Below are 19,174 nucleotides of genomic sequence, written 5' to 3'. Positions count from 1 at the left end.
TTTTACTTATCTGTATTTTAATTTTCTCCATTGAATTTATTCTTACATGTATGTTTTAAAAAATAGGGGAAAGTGCTTTTCTTTTCTTTTTTTCTTTTCTTTTTTTTTTTTTTTTGAGACAGAGTCTCACTCTGTCACCCAGGCTAGAGTGCAGTGGCGTGATCTCGGCTCACTGCAACCTCCGCTTCCCAGGTTCAAGCGATTCTCCTGCCTCAGCCTCCTGAGTAGCTGGGACTACAGGTGCATGCCACCACACCAAGCTAATTTTTGTATTTTTAGTAGAGACGGAGTTTCACCGTGTTGGTCAGGCTGGTGTCAAACTCCTGACCTCGTGATCCGGCTACCTCGGCCTCCCAAAGTGAAAGTGCTTTTCTTAGGTATTAATTGCTTGCTGTCCTATGACCTCCTTTCTCTGGTTAGAAGGGCAGATGCTAGGTTTCCTTGAGGTCCATGAGGGCATCCAGGTAGGAAAACTGTTCTCAGCATTATCTGTTATTTTTCACCTCCCGCTGGCATTTTAGCATCAAACGTTGATGGTAACCTCTCAGATTGGTTTTCCTTGTCTTTTGTAAAAAAGAAATTGCTCACGGATACCAGCAGCTCCTTGTAAAGAGTCTGGATCACATACTATAGTGAGTGAAGGCAGCCAGTTAATTCTAGGAGAGGCCCTGCCACCATGTTGTCATAAAAACAGCATCTCTTTGAGATTTGTTAACCTAAATTCATCAAGAAGATTCTGGGGCTAATGACAAAAGAAAAAAAAAAAAGTCAGTAATATAAACAAAGGTAGTACTGAGAAACCGTGTGTGTGCATGCGTGCGCGTGCCCACGCTGGCATGTGTGCATGTTTCAGTGAGGACAGTTGATTTCTTTTCCTCCTCTTTGCAGACCCTGAGACCTGATATTTTTAGTGTATGTAATGGCAGGGCTTGAAATGATGCTATTTCTTGATAATGCTGGGACATTTCACCTTGAGTGCTCATAGAACAGATAAGCTAGAAAAGAGCCAGCACTTTTTCAGATTGGACACTGCAGAAATGTCAGCATATAATCGCGTTACCCTGTTCCTTTCTTGGACTGCCGACTTGTAATCAGAGATTTAGTCTCCTGACTGCACAAATGTTAAGAGTACTTGAAGCAGTGTCAGACTTTTAGAAACTGAAACACAAAGCAGAGGGCCAAAAGTCACTGTTTCTTAAAGAGTGAGTTCAGGTGGGGGCAGGAGGGGGTTGAGGTGGAGGGCAACACATTGGCCGTACACCTGCAGTGTCAGATCAGCTTCAGGACCTGGTGGTCAGCATTCTCATGGGCCCCTTCCTTCTCCCATCCTCACACAACAATGGAGATGGTAGGTTTCTTCTCTCGCCACATCTCTTATCACCGTGGAGCACCTGCTAGCTTTCCCATGTAACTCTCTCAGGGCATTGACCTTATCCTGCCTTGTGCTGAAGTGATATATAAATTCTTTTAAAACTCTTACTAGATTGAAAGTTCTCTGAGGGCACCAACAATTTCTAAATTGGCTTGGCATGAATGATATACAGCACCTAGCAGATATCTAGTTACACAGAGAATCACTGCATGAATGAATGAGCATTCATTCATTCATGAGTGCTTATTTATGAGCAGAATGAGCAGGCGCTCAAAATCCACTCACTTCCATCAACAGAGAGAACAAGAAGTTGGACCTCTCTAAGAGAAACAAAAGCTAACTTTTCACGCTCCTAATGGTTTGGCGGTAGTGTGTGATTCTCCCTTGTTAAGGAAGGCGTTGCCTCTGACATCATAGCTTTGATGCTTTCTTACTCTTCCCCTCACAGCAGAAAAGGTAGACTTAGCAATGGAATCAAAAAAGCTCAGTATTCAAGGACAGGTTCTCCATCTGGGATCCTGCCTAATCAATTTCTCTTTGCACACCACTGCTAACAAGCTGCCTGGAGGTGGAGCAGGCTTAGTTTTTCCACTCACATTCCATTAAATAGATTCATAAAATCAGTTAATAGGTATTTATTATTCAATGATTATAGGCTCAACACCAAGAGGTAAAATACTAGTATTTACAGAATTTGGGACCAGCATGAAAGTAAAGTAGTTTGTCATAGGCTACAAGGAATAGTATAGATCATTTAATTTACCCCTTTCTGCAGAAAAGACTACACCAACTATTCCAAGGCCTCATCACCAACCTCTCCTCCTCCCTGTGCTTCTCTTCCTTCTCCTCCTCTACTTCCTTCTCTCCCTCAGTTCTTCTTGATCCTTTTCTCCTTTTCTTTCTTCTTCTCCTCCTCCTCCTCCCTCCTCCCCCTCCTTTTCTCCCCCTCCCTTTCTCCTTCAATCATCAGCCACAACCTTTGCCAGAGGCCCTGTGTACAGGGTACTATGCTAAGTATATAAAATGAATATACAGAGAACTGTTAGATTAATTGATGTGTGACCTTGGAACTGTTTTACACTATGGACTGAAATAGAGACTGTGTCTTCCATGTCTAAATGACACTCTAGTACCTTGTTGCTACTCTGAAGGTCAAGCTAACAATAGTAATAGAATGCACCACAATTTACCGGCCCCAAGCCCGTTTTCCTCTCCCAGGACCCAAAGGAACATGGCCAAAGGCCAGCTCTGAGTGTTTCTATTAAAAGTGGCCATGGCATTCCTGGTAGAGGCTCCTGGGAGAGGGACTACTCCTCTAACTATATAGTGCCTCCTCCTTGCATTCCTTCAAGAAGTGTGAGCTCTGCAAGTCCTCACATGCATCCGCCGTCCCTCTCTACTCGCCCTTGCGCCATAGTTCTTTCTCCAGTAAAGGAACTCCATCCTCCCTGCTTCAGATTTAAATGCAGCCTCACACATTGTACAAATCACTGGGCCAAACCCTCCAGGAGTCATAAGGAAAAAAAAAAACGCTTCAAAAAATGAGTTATACATGGCAATGGATTCATACGCTTTATGTAGCTCCTAGTTCCCTTCCGTTATGTTAATTCTTCCAACTCAATAACCAAATTTCCTTCCCCTCCCACCACACACATTTTCTTTTTCTCCTGGTGAAGAAGCTGATTAATGCTGAAGTCAGAATCCATCTAATTTTGCCATGATCTAAGTACTCAAGGCGATTGGCCTGAAGCTGCCAGGGACTATCTTAAGCCCACGTGAAAACAACCACCATGGTTTCAGTAGACTCTATCAGGGCTCCAAGGAGGCTGGTGGTTATGTGCTAGTTCTGTATTTAGGAGTTTTCTTGTGGCTGCACATCCTGGACAAATGCCAAGGTCAGGAAATCTATAATGGGTTATCCTAATATTTCCTCTTTGATCTGTGGCAACCTGCCTTTGCCCTGCCCCACGGAGGTGCTGCCTCAGCCTGTTGGCGTCACTCTCTCACAGTGTGTCCTGATTGCATGCTTATTTATTATTCGATTATTAGAGTTATTGGATGTGCACAGGGCTTATGACCCTCCAGGTACATTTACAGGTAGGACAGAAGAAAGCCACAGCAGCTTCATCTCCACGTTTATCAAGATGTGTGCTCCTATGGTGAAACATTGTCTTTGTTTAATAAAGCTTTGATGGTGTACTTCTCAGACTTGGGTTTTCCTTTTAGGGGGCTACCTAAAATGTATATTTCAGCCCTCTCTATCCAGTAGGTTAGAAACAGGCATTACTATTCAGGGGACTGGGCTAAGAGCCAATAGCCATGGCTGTTGGGGAGAAGGCCCCGAGAGCTAAAAGCCCCACCCTGAAAAGGAATATCTGGTTCCTGATTATGCCAACATTTGTGTTTCCTTTAGTTTCTGGTCTTTCTCTCTGAAACTTGTTCTTTAATTTATGAAAAAACATGTGCGCGTGCGCGCGCGCACACACACACACACACACACACACACACACACACACACACCCCTGCAATATTGCAGTCCTATCCACAACACAAAGAAAGCATTAAACAGTTTTCCGGGGTGAAGGGAATGTGTCTCGTGTCATCTCAGCAGATCCTCCTCCGTGAACACTTTTGGAGGACAGAATGCTCCTAATTTTCTGCATTACTTGTACCCTGATGCAAAACTAAGGCTCTGAGTATATTCAGGCCAACTGCCCCTGGGGACTGTCTTCTCCTCTACATAAAAGGTGACAAAAGATTTGTAGTTTTGACTTGGTTACCCCTGTAAGAATTTTTTTTTTTTTTTTTTTTTTATTTTTTTTTTTTTTTTTTTTGCTTTAAAAATAAAAAAAAAAAAAAAAGATTTTGTAGAGAGCCAATAATGTTGCAGAACGCCTCCTTCCTACTTAGGAAGAGAAATACTGCAGTGAAAGGAATTTGAGAACCCAGATTTTATGACTCTGGCTAGAAATTTTCAGCGACTATGGAGAAAATAGGGGAGTGTGAGAGTGCTGCCATTTCTTCTTCCTCATTTTCTCCCATTGCTGCCCTTGTCTTACCAAAACCCACTCATACAATGAGGCCGGACTCTGGCAGCCCTGCCCTCGCTGCAGAGACCATCTGGAGCCCAGATGATCTCCTTGCCTCCTGGCAGCTCACACCAAAGGTTTTGACCCTCTCCACCAGCCGGGATTTGTCAGAATGACACGTGGTACTCTACCTCCTTCCGGTTGAGCGTGGGAACTGGGTAGCAGTTAACTCTGACCCTTCCTGGAGGGTAACACCTGGATGCTCCATCTGCTTACCTTCTCAAAGCTTGAATAGAGTGTGTCCCAAAGTACTCAGAAGCAGCCAGAGCCTCCCCTCCTCCAGCCACACCCTGAAGAAGGGTTTGAGACCAACCCAGGGCGAGGCCATCTGATATAGCCCATATGGGGCTTTGCTAGATGAGCCAGGGGGCCTGGAAATAGCACCCCACAGGCTCTCGCCTGGCCTAGCTGGGTTCTGGAGGCTGTGTAGAAGTCATCATTTGCCGAACTTGCCCCTTCACCCCAGAAAACTGTTAATGCCTCTTTGCTTGTATTGTCCTATTGAATAGGACGTATATTCAGTTCTGAACTTGGGAGTGTCCAGGAAAGCCAGAGAGCAGCAAGGCTTTTACTCCAGGGATCTTGAAAGGCATGAGACCATCCAAGCAGGTACCTGGTCTTTCTGTTGTGGCTGGCTTGTTCTACCTTGGATCATTCTCAACCTTAAAAGCAATGCCAGGCCAGGCTCAGTGGCTCATGCCTGTAATCTTAACACTTTGGGAGGCCGAGGCAGGAGAATCTCTTGAGGCTAAGAGTTCAAGACCAGCCTGGGCAACAAATTGAGATCCCATCACTGCCAAAAAAAAAAACAAGCCAATAAGCCAAGCATGGTGGTACATGCCTATAGTCCCAACTGCTTGGAAGGTTGAGGCAGGAAGATTCTTGATCCCAGGAGGTCGAAGCTATTGTGAACCAAGATAATGCCACTGCCCTCCAGCCTGGGCAACAGAGTGAGACATCACTTTTAAAAAAATGCTAAAGCTGAATCACTGGAGAGGAACGTTCTGAGTAATCTAGGCACTGAAGGATTGTCTATTGTTCGCCCGTTGTCTATTGACTGTTTCTATTGCCACCCTGTTATCTGGCCAGCGAGCAGCCCTTCCATCCACAAGCCGTACCTTGGACATACTTTGCCAACCACAACAGGACAGCACTGAACAAAGTGCTCTTCATGGGATGCACTCTCCCAGCTCCATTTTCATCTCAACATTCCTTGTCTTTTGGGTGCGCCTGCTACAGTTCTCACTCCTGCTGCCTCTGCAAATAGTTTCTGTTGCTTATTTCCTGATGATATACTTTGTCTCTTGGCAATACTGTTATTCCACCCCAGAAACACAGCACCTAAACCATTGCATAGGGTCTTTTTTTCTTCTTCTTCAACTGTTTGAAAAAGATGATAAGGGCATCTGAATCTGCAATACAATAACCAGCAGCCACTTATTGGATGAGCTTCCCAGGGGAAAAGCTCTGCTGTTGAAATGCAAATGCCAGATCAAAACAGGTGAATCCCTTCTGAGAATAAGGGCTGCCCATGGTACACTGGGCTTTACCAAGTATTTCAAATTGCCTTTCTGAGCTAAGCAAGGAGGAATAGTGGTATTTATCATTAGTCTAAAGCAGTGTTCTTAAATTATACTTTATAATCCATTAGTGGATTCTGAAATCAGCTTAGTAGTTTACAACTAGCATTTTAAAAGGGGAACAAATAGAATAGGATTAAAATATGAGTGTACTTCTTATAATAAAGGTACTTTTCTTTGTGAAATTTTCATTTTAGTGTATCCACATACACACAGATATATGAATGTGTGTATTAGAGTAAGACATACTATGTATTTCTGTTTATTTTTTAACCTTTTTTTTTTTTTTTTTGAGACAGAACCTGTTCTGTCACCCAGGCTGGAGTGCAGTGGTGCAATCTCGGCTCCCTGCAACCTCCCACTCCTGGGTTCAAGTGATTCTCATGCCTCAGCTTCCTGAGTAGCTGGGATTACAGTAGTTCACCACCACACCCAGTTAATTTTTGTATTTTTAGTAGAGACAGGGTTTCACCTTATTGGCCAGGCTGGTCTCAAACTCTTGACCTTAAGTGATTCTCCCCCCTCAGCCTCCCAAAGTGCTGGGATTACAGGCATGAACCACTGCACCCAGCCTAACCTTCATGTTTATTGTGAAATAAACATCCAGCAGCATATATATGATTTCTCTATTTTAGAGTCTAAGGAAGCAGGAACCTGAATTCCTACTGCTATGATTGAGAACCAGAACAGAGCTGGTGCCTTAGAAGCCATCTCTGGACTCTCCTTCCCTCCCTTGCCTCCATCCCCTCAGAGGCAGCCATCATCCTAACTTTTATAATTCCCTGCTTTTCTTTATGATTTTACCACCCATGTATACATCAGGAAAAAGAGAGTTTTGTCTGGCCTTTGAGGTCTGTGTAACTTGTTCTTCTGAGATTTGCTTCCTCTGCTCATGGTAATTTGTGAGATCTATCTCTGTTGATGTGTGCAGCTGGAGTTTATTCATTTTCACTACGGTACAGCATTCCTTCCCATAATTGCACCACGATGTATGTGTCACTCCATGGGTGATGGACATGGAGCGTGCTCCAGATTGGGGGTTTACAAACAGTGCTGCTCTGAACCTTCTCCCTCATTTCCTTGGCATGCCTTTGAAGGAGTTTCTCTGGTTACACATGAGACAGATGTTGGGTTTGTGGACATAGACCATCCACACTTGTTACTCTCTGATTCATCACTGGGTTGCTTAATTTCCATGTATTTATACACATACAAAGTTCCTCCTGTTATTGATTTCTAGTTTTATTCTAGTATGGTCAGAAAAGATACTTGATATGATTTTTAGTTTTTTAAATTTATTAAGACTTGGTTTGTGGCCTCACCTGTTACCTATTCTGGAGACTGTTCTGTGCGCTGTTGAGAAGAATGTGTATTCTGAAGCTATTGGATGGAATGTTCTGTCAACAAGGACAACAGACGACAAGTACTTATATCAGAAGAGAGAAATGTTTTGAGTCCTTATTTTTATGTATCTAACTTCTCTGAAAGATCTAAGGTGGCTACATGTAGCCAAGGTACTATTTCCCTTCATTGAAAACAAAATCCAAGATGGAGTGGAAGCCAGTTGTTACAAAGTTTCAGTGCCACAAAAGAAATAGCACTTGAATATAAGATTTTCTTTTTAATTCTCAGCAAGGTAAGTTACTTCTATAGAAGGGTGAGATGGAGCAATGGTGAGCGCACACCTGGACAAGGGAGGGAAAGGGGTTCTTATCCCTGACGCACGTGGGTCCTGCTGCTGTGTCCTTCCCCTACTGGCTAGGGTAAGACCGCACAGGCTAAACTAATTCCGATTGGCTAATTTAAAGAGAGTGACGGCGTGAGTGGTTTGGCGGCAAAGAAATGGTTCTGCAGGGTGGAGAATGAGTCAGGGTGGAGCAAGTAGCAGGTAATAGGAATGAGTCAGGATGGGGCAGGTGATCAGAATGAGTCAGGATGGAGCAGGTGACCGGAATGAATCAGGGTGGAGCAGGTGATTGAAATGAGTCAGGGTGGAGCAGGTAATCGAAAAAGGTTGCTTTATGAAGAAGTTTAAAAGTAGAAGGCAAAGAATTGAACATACTGACACTGATTCTTTGAAAAGAAATTTAGAACTCATATCTAACACAGTGAAATAACATTCATTTATTCATTAGTCAAACATTTAATGGTCACCTAACCTAATTCTAATTTTTTGAGTTCTTATTTCAATGTGTCTAACACAGAAAGAGGTTTCCTTTGGTGTGAGACATTCTCCCGGTCATGAAAAGAACAGTCATGGGGAAGATGTTTCTTTACCAAGGTATCCTTAAAATGGTCTTAGAGTGTTCTACAAGCTTTAGCAGTTCATGCAATAATTAATATATTCAGACAGATTAGTCACTTGCCAACATAACACTTGATTTCTTTAGCCCTGTTAGAGGCAAAAAATCCTCAGTGTTCAACAGACTTAATTAGTAGCCCGGAGTCACAGTTGAGATCGTTTATAAGGCCAATGGACAAGATCAAGTGGCAAGGAACACTGACTACCAAAGCCTGAGAAAATGTGTTATCTAGTGAAATAAAATGAGTTTCCATTTTACCAAAAGGGGTTCACGTTCAAAAGGCCAGTCCCTATTGAATAAAATGTATATTCAGTGAGCTACTCTCACTGACATTCCCACCACTTTTCTCTTCAACCTGGCTCCGCTCACAGAGCATGCCCTGACTCCCCAGCTGTGGTGCCCGCAGCCTCCGGGGAGCACTACCTGCAGAGCCCCAGGCAAGAGGCCAGAAGAGAGGTGTGCATGGCGCTGCCCTCTCTGGCTCTGTAACCTCTGAGAGTCACCAAGTCATTTTGACATGCTGAACCTGTTTCCTCAAAATAAGGGGTAATACATTTCCCCTTCTTCCCTCACAGGGTTCTTCAAAGAGAAACTAAGATAACTGCCAAGTGTATCAGTCCAGGTTCTCTAGAGAAAATCCAGCTATATATGTTCAAGTATACAACTAATATGATATAGATATAGATATTCTATTAGATATATACCATATGTATTTAAAATATACCTATAAAACATATATCACATATAAAATATACATATGATAGACATAAAGAGATTTGATTTAAAGAGTGAGGTTCTGGCTGGGTATGGTGGCTCACGCTTGTAATCCCTGCACTTTGGGAGGCCGAGGCAGGTGGATCACGAGGTCAGAAGTTTGAGACCAGCCTGGCCAACATGGGGTAACCCTGTCTTTACTAGAAATACAAAAATTAGCTGGGTGTGGTGGTGGGTGCTTGTGATCCTAGCTCTTCGGGAGGCTGAAGCAGGAGAATTGCTTAAACCTGAGAGGCTGAGGTTATGGTGAGCCAAGATCGTGCCACTGCACTCTAGCCCGGGTGACAGAGCAAGACTCCATCTCAAAAACCAAACAAACAAAAACAGTGAGGTTCACATGATAGCGGAGGCTGGCAAGTCTAAACTTTGTGTAAGACAGGCTGGGAACTCAGGCAGGATTTCCATGTTTCAGTCCGGAGGTAGAATTCCTTCCTTAGGAAACCTGCTTTTGCTCTTAAGGCCTTCAGTTTATTGGATGAGGCTTCTATGGACTGAAATGTGTCTTCCCAAAATTCGTGTGTTAAAGCCCTCATCCCCGAAATGACTACATTTAGAGACAGGGCTTTTTTTTTTTTCCTTTTTTTTGAGACAGAGTCTTGCTCTGTCGCCGAGGCTGGAGCGCAGTGTCGCAATCTCGGCTCACTGCAACCTCCACTTCCTGGATTCAAGAGATTCTCCTATCTCAGCCTTCCAAGTAGCTAGGACTACAGGTGTGCACCACCACACCCGGCTAATTTTTGTATTTTAAGTAGAGACGGGGTTTTACCATATTGGCCAGGCTGGTCTCAAACTCCTGATCTCGTGATCCGCCTGCCTTGGCCTCCCAAAGTGCTGGGATTACAGGCATGAGCCACTGTGCCCGGCCTAGACAGGGCTTTTAAAGAGGTGAAGAAGGTTAAATGAGGTGAGAGGGTGGGGTAATGGGAAGAGACACCAGAAAACAGGCCATGTGAAGACGCAGGGAGAAGGCAGCCATCTGCAAGCCGAGAAGAGGCCTCAGGAGAAACCAACCCTGCCACCATCTTGATTTGGACTTCCAGCTTCCAAAACTGTGAGAAAGGCATTTCTGTTGTTTAAGCCACCCAGTCTGTATTACTTGGTTATGGCAGCCCTAGCAAACCAATACAGGAGTCCACCCGCAAAGTTAATGATTATCTCCTTTACTTAAAGTCAACTGATTGTAGATGTCAATCACACCTTCAAAATACCTTCACAACTTCTAAACTAGTATTTGTTGAAATCCTAGGCACCACAGCCTAACTCCCCATTAGCAAACGCATGAACACTTCAACAGCAAAATGTGTCTTCACACTAAGTAAGATAAAGCCTATCATTAGCCTTCCTGACTTTGGGTCAGGTTTGGCACCAAATGAGTTACAAAATAATCATTGGTCTTTGGAGCTTGGAAGATGAGAATTAGATTAATTAAGTAAAAGATTAATTTTACTTACTTCATAGTTTTGACTCTAGTCAGACCTGCCTGCCCAAGTATACTGAAAGAGCAAAGTACTTTTATCCATTTCTAATAGTGATATAATGGCTGCCATTCATAAATATGTAATACTCTGCTACATATTAAATAATCTTTTTCTCAGATATCTTTCAGAATAATCCTGTGAGGTGCATGTTATGATGCCATTTTGTAGAAGAGGAACCTAAGCACAGAGAGGGAAAGTAGTTTGCCCTAAATTACACAGCTATAAAAAGGCAGAGCGGGGTAGTGCATATGACCAGCTCACTGTGCTGCCTCCTCCCATGAGAGGATGTGTACGGAAAGAAAGTCTTGCTGTTCAGAAAACATCACCACGTGTTCTCTGGTGTCTCTTCCTAGTGCCCCACTCTTGTCTGACACTCTCTTAAAGCCCTTGCATTTTAGTTTGTCCTCAGATAGCTGTGGGAAGAGACTCCCTAAAGATCTGGTGTGGACGCTGCCTTCCTCACAGCTCCTCAGCGGCTCCCCGTTAATTATTCCACACAGGCAGTAAGCCTCATCGTAGCACTCAAAGCCCCTAGGACTTGGCCTTAACTGTTTGTTTGGTTTAGCAGCACCATATTTTATTGCTGCTTTCCAACTTTCATGTGTTCCACTGAACTGGAAAAACCTCCTCTCCCAAGAGCTGCTGCGGCTTTTCCTCTGAGGTTGCTGAATGAAGCTTGTGGTATGGCAGAAGCAGGGAGGGTTCCAGAGTCCTGTCCTACTGGCCCCCTGTTTCACGATCTGCATTAACTTCAGGAGTTATTTGCTCATTCTGAGCCGTTTTGCACTTGGAAGAGATGGGCAGAGTTGTATCTACTGCACAGGGTTGATGTGAGGACTCAGAAGGATACGGAACATAAAGCACCAATGGTCCTGTGTTAATATAAGAAGGTTGAGAAATACTGTTCTTTCTCCCTGACAGGGAGCCTGTGAGCCAGGCAGGAACAGGCTCATCCATGTCATGTAGGGTCAGTGTTTAGTGCCTCTGTCTTTGGCCGATGAGTGGCTTCACACCTCTGGCACATGGCCTCATTCACTCCCAGAATAGAAGAAGCCACCTGGTGGTTGCTGGCGCTGGTCCTCACGCCTTGAATCAGAGCTCCCCTGGAAAGGTCTTCCTTCTTTCGGCTCCTTTCAGTTACATGACTGACATGCTTTTCTCTGGCAGTAAAGCTGGGAATGAAATTCCACAGGCTTGAAAAACATTGAACAGTGTCTTGCTGAAATTGCTTTTTTTTTTCTTTTTTAATTTGAAGAAAACAAAAGCCCAAACCTTGCAGTGGAAAAGTCATTAAATAATTTACTGCATTTGCCATTTTAAGTGGTAATTTATTACAAACATCCTTGAAGCCTCCTTTATGACAAAAATTTTGAGATAGAAACAAAAAATGGCAGAGTAGCTATACTTATATCAGATAAAATAGATTTTAAGCCAAAATCTATAAAAAGAAACAAGGGCATCCTATAGTAACAAAGAGGTCAATACAGCAAGAGGATATAACAATTGAAAAAAATAATATCTATATTCAACATTGAAGCACCTAAGCATGTAAAGCAGTGAACAGATCGAAAGGGGGAGATAGACTGCAATACACTTGTAGTTGGGTATTTTAACACCCCGTTTTCAGCAATGGACAGATCATCCAGACAGAAAATCAACAAAGAAACATCAGAATTAAACTGGACTCTAGACCAAATGAACCTATCAGATATTTACAGAAAATTCCATCCAACAGTTTCAGAATACACATTCTTCTCAACAGCACACAGAACATTCTCCAGGATAGATTATAAGTTAGGCCACAAAACAAATCTTATCAAATTTTTAAAAATCATAATCAGAATTACATCAAGTATGTTTTCTGACCACACTGGAATAAAACTAGAAATCAATAACAGGAGAAACTTTAGAGAGTGTATAATTACATGGAAATTAAACAACATGCTCCTAAACAACCAATGGGTCAACAAAAAAATTTTAAAGGAAATTAAAAAAATTATCGAGACAAATGAAAATGGAAACACAGCATACCAAAACCTATACAACAAAAGCAGTTCTAGGAGGGAAGTTCACAGCGATAGACACTTACATCAAAGGAGAAAGATCTCAAACAACCTAATGTTGCTCCTCAAGGAACTAGAAAAACAAGAACAAATTAAACCCAAGATTAGTATAAGGAAAGAAATAATTAAGGTCAGAGCAGAAATGAGCAAAGTAGAGACTAAGTAAACATTATAAAAGATAGATAAAATGAAGAATTGGTGTTTTGAAAAGATAAACAGAATAGACAAACTGTAAGCTAGACTAACAAAGAAAAAAGACGACTCAAAATCAGAGATGAAAAAGGAGACATTACAACTGATACCACAGAAATACAAAGGATCATAAAAGACTAGTATGAACAACTATATGCTAACAAATTGGAAAGCCTGGAAGAAATTAATAAATTCCTGGACACATACAACCTACCAAGATTGAATCATGAAGAAATAGAAAGCCTGAACAGACCAACAACAAGTAATGAGGTTGAATCAGTAACATTTAAAAAGTTTCCTATCAAAGAGAAGGCCAGGACCTAGTGCCTCCCTAGGGCCCATTCCATAAATGAGAAGTAGCCTTCCTCTAGGAGGAGGCCATGTTTTCTGGAATCAGGAATCTGGGTAGTATGAGAAGCCAGAAGCTCTCACATATTTTCTGGCAAAACGCAGTTGTCTAATGACTTTGCAATTCATGCAGTTGCCTAATGACTTTGCAATTCCATGGAGATTAATTTACCTTCAGGGGTAAAATATGGAGACATTTAGAGAGAAAACCAAATGCTGATGTTTTAAAGGTAGCCTGAAGCTTTATCGGTGTTGTGTATGCATAAGATCCTGGTTCAAGGAGATTTGAAAAGACATTTGTGATTTGTGGGATTTGATGATTTTTCATTCTCTCCCTGGCTTTTCAAAATGTACAGCAACTTTTTTCTTTGCAGAGCTCCAGTGAAGCATGTCGCTGTTGTTATTAATGAAAACCTAAATGGATTTATTTCTTAGTTTAATGCATTAATTTCATTCTACATTATTATTATTCCATCTGGTACAAAATCCTCAAGAAACCACTTGTGATCCTTTTTAAAAAAATTGCAGTAAATACATATAACATGAAATGTACCATCTTAACCATTTTTAAGTATACAGTTCACTGACATTAAGTACATTCATATTGTGGTATTTGTTACAATTTTGCCCTTCCTCCTACCCCCACCCTTATCAGTCTGGACTCACATAATGGTCACAGAAGACTTTGTTGACTAATTGCTATTTCTACTCGTCCCATTCTAACTCTATTGGAGGATATCACACCTTTGTCCTGTGAGGGTCTCTCCTCCATTTGAACAGTAATACTACCAAACGCTTTAATTTCAGCCAACCTCCCACAGAACTATGGTGAATAACATGTTTATCTCTAATTTGTAGTCATTCTTCTTTACACAAAGACTACATAAGAAAAGTTATAAGAGGGGAAGGAGCCAGTGTTTATTGGATAGCACTGTGTTCCTTTTGTGCTAAGTCATTTACAGATCTCATCTATTTACTGTTTTCAAGTATCCTTTACCATAAGTGGTATCTCCTTTTAACAGATGAGAAAATCGAGACCCAGAAAGGTTAGGTAACAAGGTCACACAACTGGGATTGAGCTCCATGTTCAAATGAATCCAAAATCCAACATGGTACACGGGCTAAGAGAAAAAGCACTCAGAAAGACAGGAAGATTCTGGGAGAGAGATGGGAACAGTGAATGAGTGAGGAAGTGAGTAAAAGAAAGAGAATGCTGGTCTCCCTTTCTAAAATCGGCATCATTAACTCTGCTCTTGACAGCACTAACAGGGTCTTTAGCTGACTGGACTGCTTTCTTAAGAAGAGTCCTCCCACAAAGGGCTTTGGGCCCTCCTCTCCCCCACTGGGAATCTGATTACAGACATCACAGGTTACTTTGATCACTGACATTCTTCTGCTCAAAGGATCACTCAGAGATGCAGGGAGAGTTTCTGACTCTGCCCCAAATTAGAACACCAACTATTTGTCAAGATAGACTTTTCTTAACCAACGATCTCCAAGTATTGGAATGTCTCTGTCTAGTTGAAAATGCCCCCCCAGAGAGTTACCATGGCAACCCCTGTCTGCAGAATAGCAGGATCAAATCCTTAAAAGAGACTTCCAAATTGGTGTGGCCACTTGCAGCCAGAGGCCCACACTGGGTTTTGCTATGGGTATCTATCTGATGATCCTAGCCTAAGGCATGAAAATCCAGGAGTCAAACTCAAAGTTACTGAAGACATATGAAGCATCTCCCCCAGCCTCAGGGTCTTTATCAGGCTGTGCTTATTTTCCTCTGTCTTTGCCCCATCTTCCAAATTCAAAGTCAAACACTTAAAAGATTTATCTGTTATAGAAATGAACTGACATGCAAACCAGTGAAGAGGTAGCTTGCTCAATGAAGGTAGATAAAAGAAGATAAAAACATTTGAAGATTTGAAAATTGGAATTTGTTTTTGATAAAGGATTAAAATAATTTTCAAGAGATCTCAATAATTGTGCCTGTGGCTTTAAAAAATGGAATAGAAATGTAAAAAGCAAAGAGGTTTGGAATGCATAGTTTGACACAGGCAAGTTTCAAAATTATACACCCTCCAGCAAGTCAGTCTTGTGCCAGGTTTTGATAAGTGCTGTGAGCCACCTAAAGAGGACAAACAACATACTTTAGCATTTAAAAGATGCACAAGGTCAGTGAGTGTACGGTTTGTAGATATGTGTAGAAAGATCTGTAAGTGTTACAGAAGCGTTAGGCTTTCCAATCCTCTCTTTGTAATATCTTGTTTCATTGTTATTTTCCTTGGCTCTAACCACCCAGGAAGATTCCAGAAAAATCCATTCATCTCTTTCTTCCATCCCCTCTGCCTGATCTCTCTGGCCATCATAGTCTGACACCACAGCAGGAACAATGTAGACCCCTGCTATAAGGGACTCGGGAGCCCCAGACTCTTGGAAAATTCAGAATAATGAAATACTTTTGTCATAGGATGGTGTATTCGTTTCCCAGGGTGGCTTAAAAAAAAAAACCAAGAATATATTCTTTCATAGTTCTTGAAGCCAGAAGTCCAAAATCCAGATGTCGGCAGGATTGGCTCCTTCCGGAGGTTTGAGGGACATTCCTTCCTGTACGTCTCTCCTAGCTTCCAGTGGCATCTGGCACTCATTGGTGTTCTTTGTCTTGCGAATGGGTCATCCCAATCTCTGCCTCCATCTTCATATAGTGTTCTCCCCGTGTGTGTCTGTTTCTCTTCTCTTCTTCTTACATGGACTCCGGTCATATTGGATTAGGGTCTCCCCTAATCCAGGATGATCTCATCTTAACTTGATTGGTTACAGTTGCAAAGATCTTATTTCCAAATAAGGTAACGTGCACAAGTAGGGGGTGAGCTTAGGATTCCTACCTATCTTTCTGTGAGGCACAATTCAAACCACAGCAGTTGGATTCCTCCTAAAATGGACCCTGAGACAAATATTTGAATGCAAATAGCTTACTGGTGAGGAGGTCTCAGAAAGCACTGGGAAGTAAGTGGGGAAATGAGAAAGGGAAGAGGAGGAATTCAACCAGTACAGAGTGCAACAACAAGCATCTGAGCACACAGCAAGACACCCAGCACCTGAGCACAGGGGCAGAGTCACAGGAGTCCTGTCGGCAGTAGACAGTCATCATGCCTGGGGGTAGTGAGGGCCGTGGACTACCAAGAACGTCCACTCCAACTTCAGGTGTTCAGAAGAGAAATCTTTTTTGTTGAGAATAAGGAGTTTTATTGTAAATCACCTCAATTCCTTTTTAAATGTTGGCAGGGAACCATTGTTTAATAAATTACAAGATATTTTTCTCCAAAATCGTTTTCTTTGAATATTGCCCAGCTATAGAGCATCACAAATAATTTAAAATTAATAATTGCGTTATCTGCGGTTTTAAATATCCCTATGTCATATCTTTCCATCCTCCCTGAGTTTGATTTTCAGTCCTACGCCTTCCTCTCCCCAGTCCATGCCCATCCAGGTAAATTTCTATTCTGTCTTCAAGACCAAATTGTATGTCACCACTGACCATGAGCTCCACTCAGTCATCCATACTACAGAGCCTTGCACATGGTAATTACTCTATAAGTGTTTGATGAATGAATGAATAAGTGAATCAATGTGGGATCACTGACTGCTTCAAACTCTCCATCCCACACAACTTTAGAGTGGCACTCTAACGACATAACTGTGCAATTCATTATACTTCAAAATGTGTCATAAACTAGAACATACTTTATATTCACATGAATACCTTGAAAATACTTACTAACAATTTGTTCAGGTGTCACTGAAAGGCCATTGCATGACTGATTTTTCTTCCTACAATGTGATTTGCTTGATATGCCACCGCGTGGCTCTTTCCTCAGGGTCTGTCAGTATTCTGTTCATAGCTTCTTCTCTTCGACTCGAGGTCTGCTTGCTGCCTTTCCTCCAAAGAGCCAGGCTGTCACCCATCATCTCTCAGTAGGCTGGAATCTTGGTGGTTCCAGAGCCCCAGTGTGCAGCAGCCCTGCTCTGTGTGCTGCAGTTCTAATGCTGTCTTACGCAGGAGTGGGGATGATGTGAAGCTCTTTTCCAATATCATAATTCTTATTTGGATTCTAATCCACACAAGATTAGCCTTTTCTGGATTTCTGTAGGAGCTGAGAACATCTAAAACACAGGCTATTTGTCTTTAAATTATCCAATTTTATGATCATAAATTCACCTATGATTCTATGAATTGCAACGTTACTACCAGAACCAGTTCTAGAATAAACATCATTCCTGGTTTCAGCACCAATAACAATTTGTCAAGCACCAAAACAGTGTGAGCTGTTTTCCTTGGAGCTAGAGGAGAAGAGGCAACATCACCTTTTAAACTCGGAGCTTAAAATCTATTGCATTGGCATTTTTTACAGACATATTTTGAACATCCACCCAACTATTTAATAAATAGTGATTGCAGGCCTACTGCCCTGAGAATACAATAGTGAACAAGACCCAGGTCCCCAAGAATGTCTATAATGACAGTATTCATCATAGCCAAAAGCTGGAAACAATCCAAGTGACCATCAGCAAATGAATCAATAAACAAAGCACACACACACACAATGGAATATTACTCAGATATAAAAAAGGATGATGTCCTGATATACATTACAACATGAATGAAGCTAGAAAACATATGCTAAATGAAAGAAGTCAATCACAAGGTCACTATATTAGTCTGTTTTGTGTTGCTATAATAGAATACTTGAGACTGGGTAATTTACAAAGAAAAGAGGTTTAGGCTGGGCACCTGTAATCCCAGCACATAGTGTGGATCACTTGAGGCCAGGAGTTTGAGACCAACCTAGCCTACATGGCAAAACCCCACTGCTACTAACAAATACAAAAATTAGCCAGGCATGGTGGCATGCGCCTGCAGTCTCAGCTACTCGGGAGGCTGAGGCAGGAGAATCACTTGAACCCAGGAGGAGGAGATTGCCATGAGCTGAGATTACGCCACTGCACTCCAGCCTGGGTGACGGAGTGAGACTCTCTCAAAACAAAAAAAAAAAAAAAAAAGAAAGAAAGGAGGTTTTATTTAGCTCACAGTTCTGCAAACTGGGAAGTTCCCAGGCATGATGCTGGCATCTGCCGAGGGCTTCTGTGCTGTCATAACATGGTGGAGAAGGTTAAAAGGAAGCAGACACATGCAAAGAGGGACAAGATGGGAGGAGGAATCTCACTTTATAACAACCCACTCTTACAGGACGAATTCATTCCCAGAGAACAAATCCAGTCCCGTGAGAATGAGAACTAAGTACTCGAGAATGGCACCAAGCCATTCCTAAGGGATCTACCCGCATGACCCAAACACCTCCTACTAGGCCCTACTTCCCAACGCTGTCACATTGGGGATCCAATTTCAATATGCGTTTTGGTGGAAACAAACCATATCCAAACCAAAGCAGTCACATATTAAAGACTCCCCTTATATCCAAAATAGGTAAATCTGTAGAGACAGAACAAAGGGGCTGGGAGGAGGGCAGTACAGATAATGACTGCTTAACAGGTACGGAATTTCTTTTTGGGGTGATGAAATTGGAGCTGGCTAGCAGTGGTCGTTGCACAGCAATATGAATGTACTAAGTGCCACTGAATTGTGCAATTTAAAATGGTTAATTTTATGTTGTGTGAATTTCACCAAAATAAATATAATTTTTTTAAGATCTAATTTTTATTCCTCACAGTGCATTATTTTCAGTTTTATGTCTGGAGTTGTATGGGCATCCAAAGAATCTATGATGTAATGGAGGAGACAGACAACAATCTAGAAATGGAGGCAATAATTTCAATATCATTGAGAGCTTTAAAGCAGAAAAGTACATGAAAACTATTCATGGATAAAAGCTGGAAGAGGAATAATAGAGAATTTAGGTACTATGGTGTTCATGCCTCATGCCTTAGCCCTTAATTAACAGAGAGTTTTCTTTGTTTGTTTGTTT

The 19,174-nt window shown here is 42.0% G+C and overlaps 1 protein-coding gene across 1 annotated transcript in view; it reads right to left on the bottom strand.

Annotated features, from left to right (window-relative positions):
- SIAH3 (siah E3 ubiquitin protein ligase family member 3) overlaps positions 1–19,174 on the bottom strand; it is a 127,243-nt gene that overhangs the window by 100,500 nt on the left and 7,569 nt on the right. The gene's annotated exons all lie outside the window — the stretch shown is intronic.

The sequence above is a fragment of the Rhinopithecus bieti genome, unplaced genomic scaffold, assembly GCF_001698545.2.
Source record: "Rhinopithecus bieti isolate Rb0 unplaced genomic scaffold, ASM169854v2 scaffold_5273, whole genome shotgun sequence".
NCBI lineage: Eukaryota > Metazoa > Chordata > Mammalia > Primates > Cercopithecidae > Rhinopithecus > Rhinopithecus bieti.
Note: the sequence above shows the minus strand (reverse complement) of the source record. Positions and strands in the feature narration are given on the sequence as shown.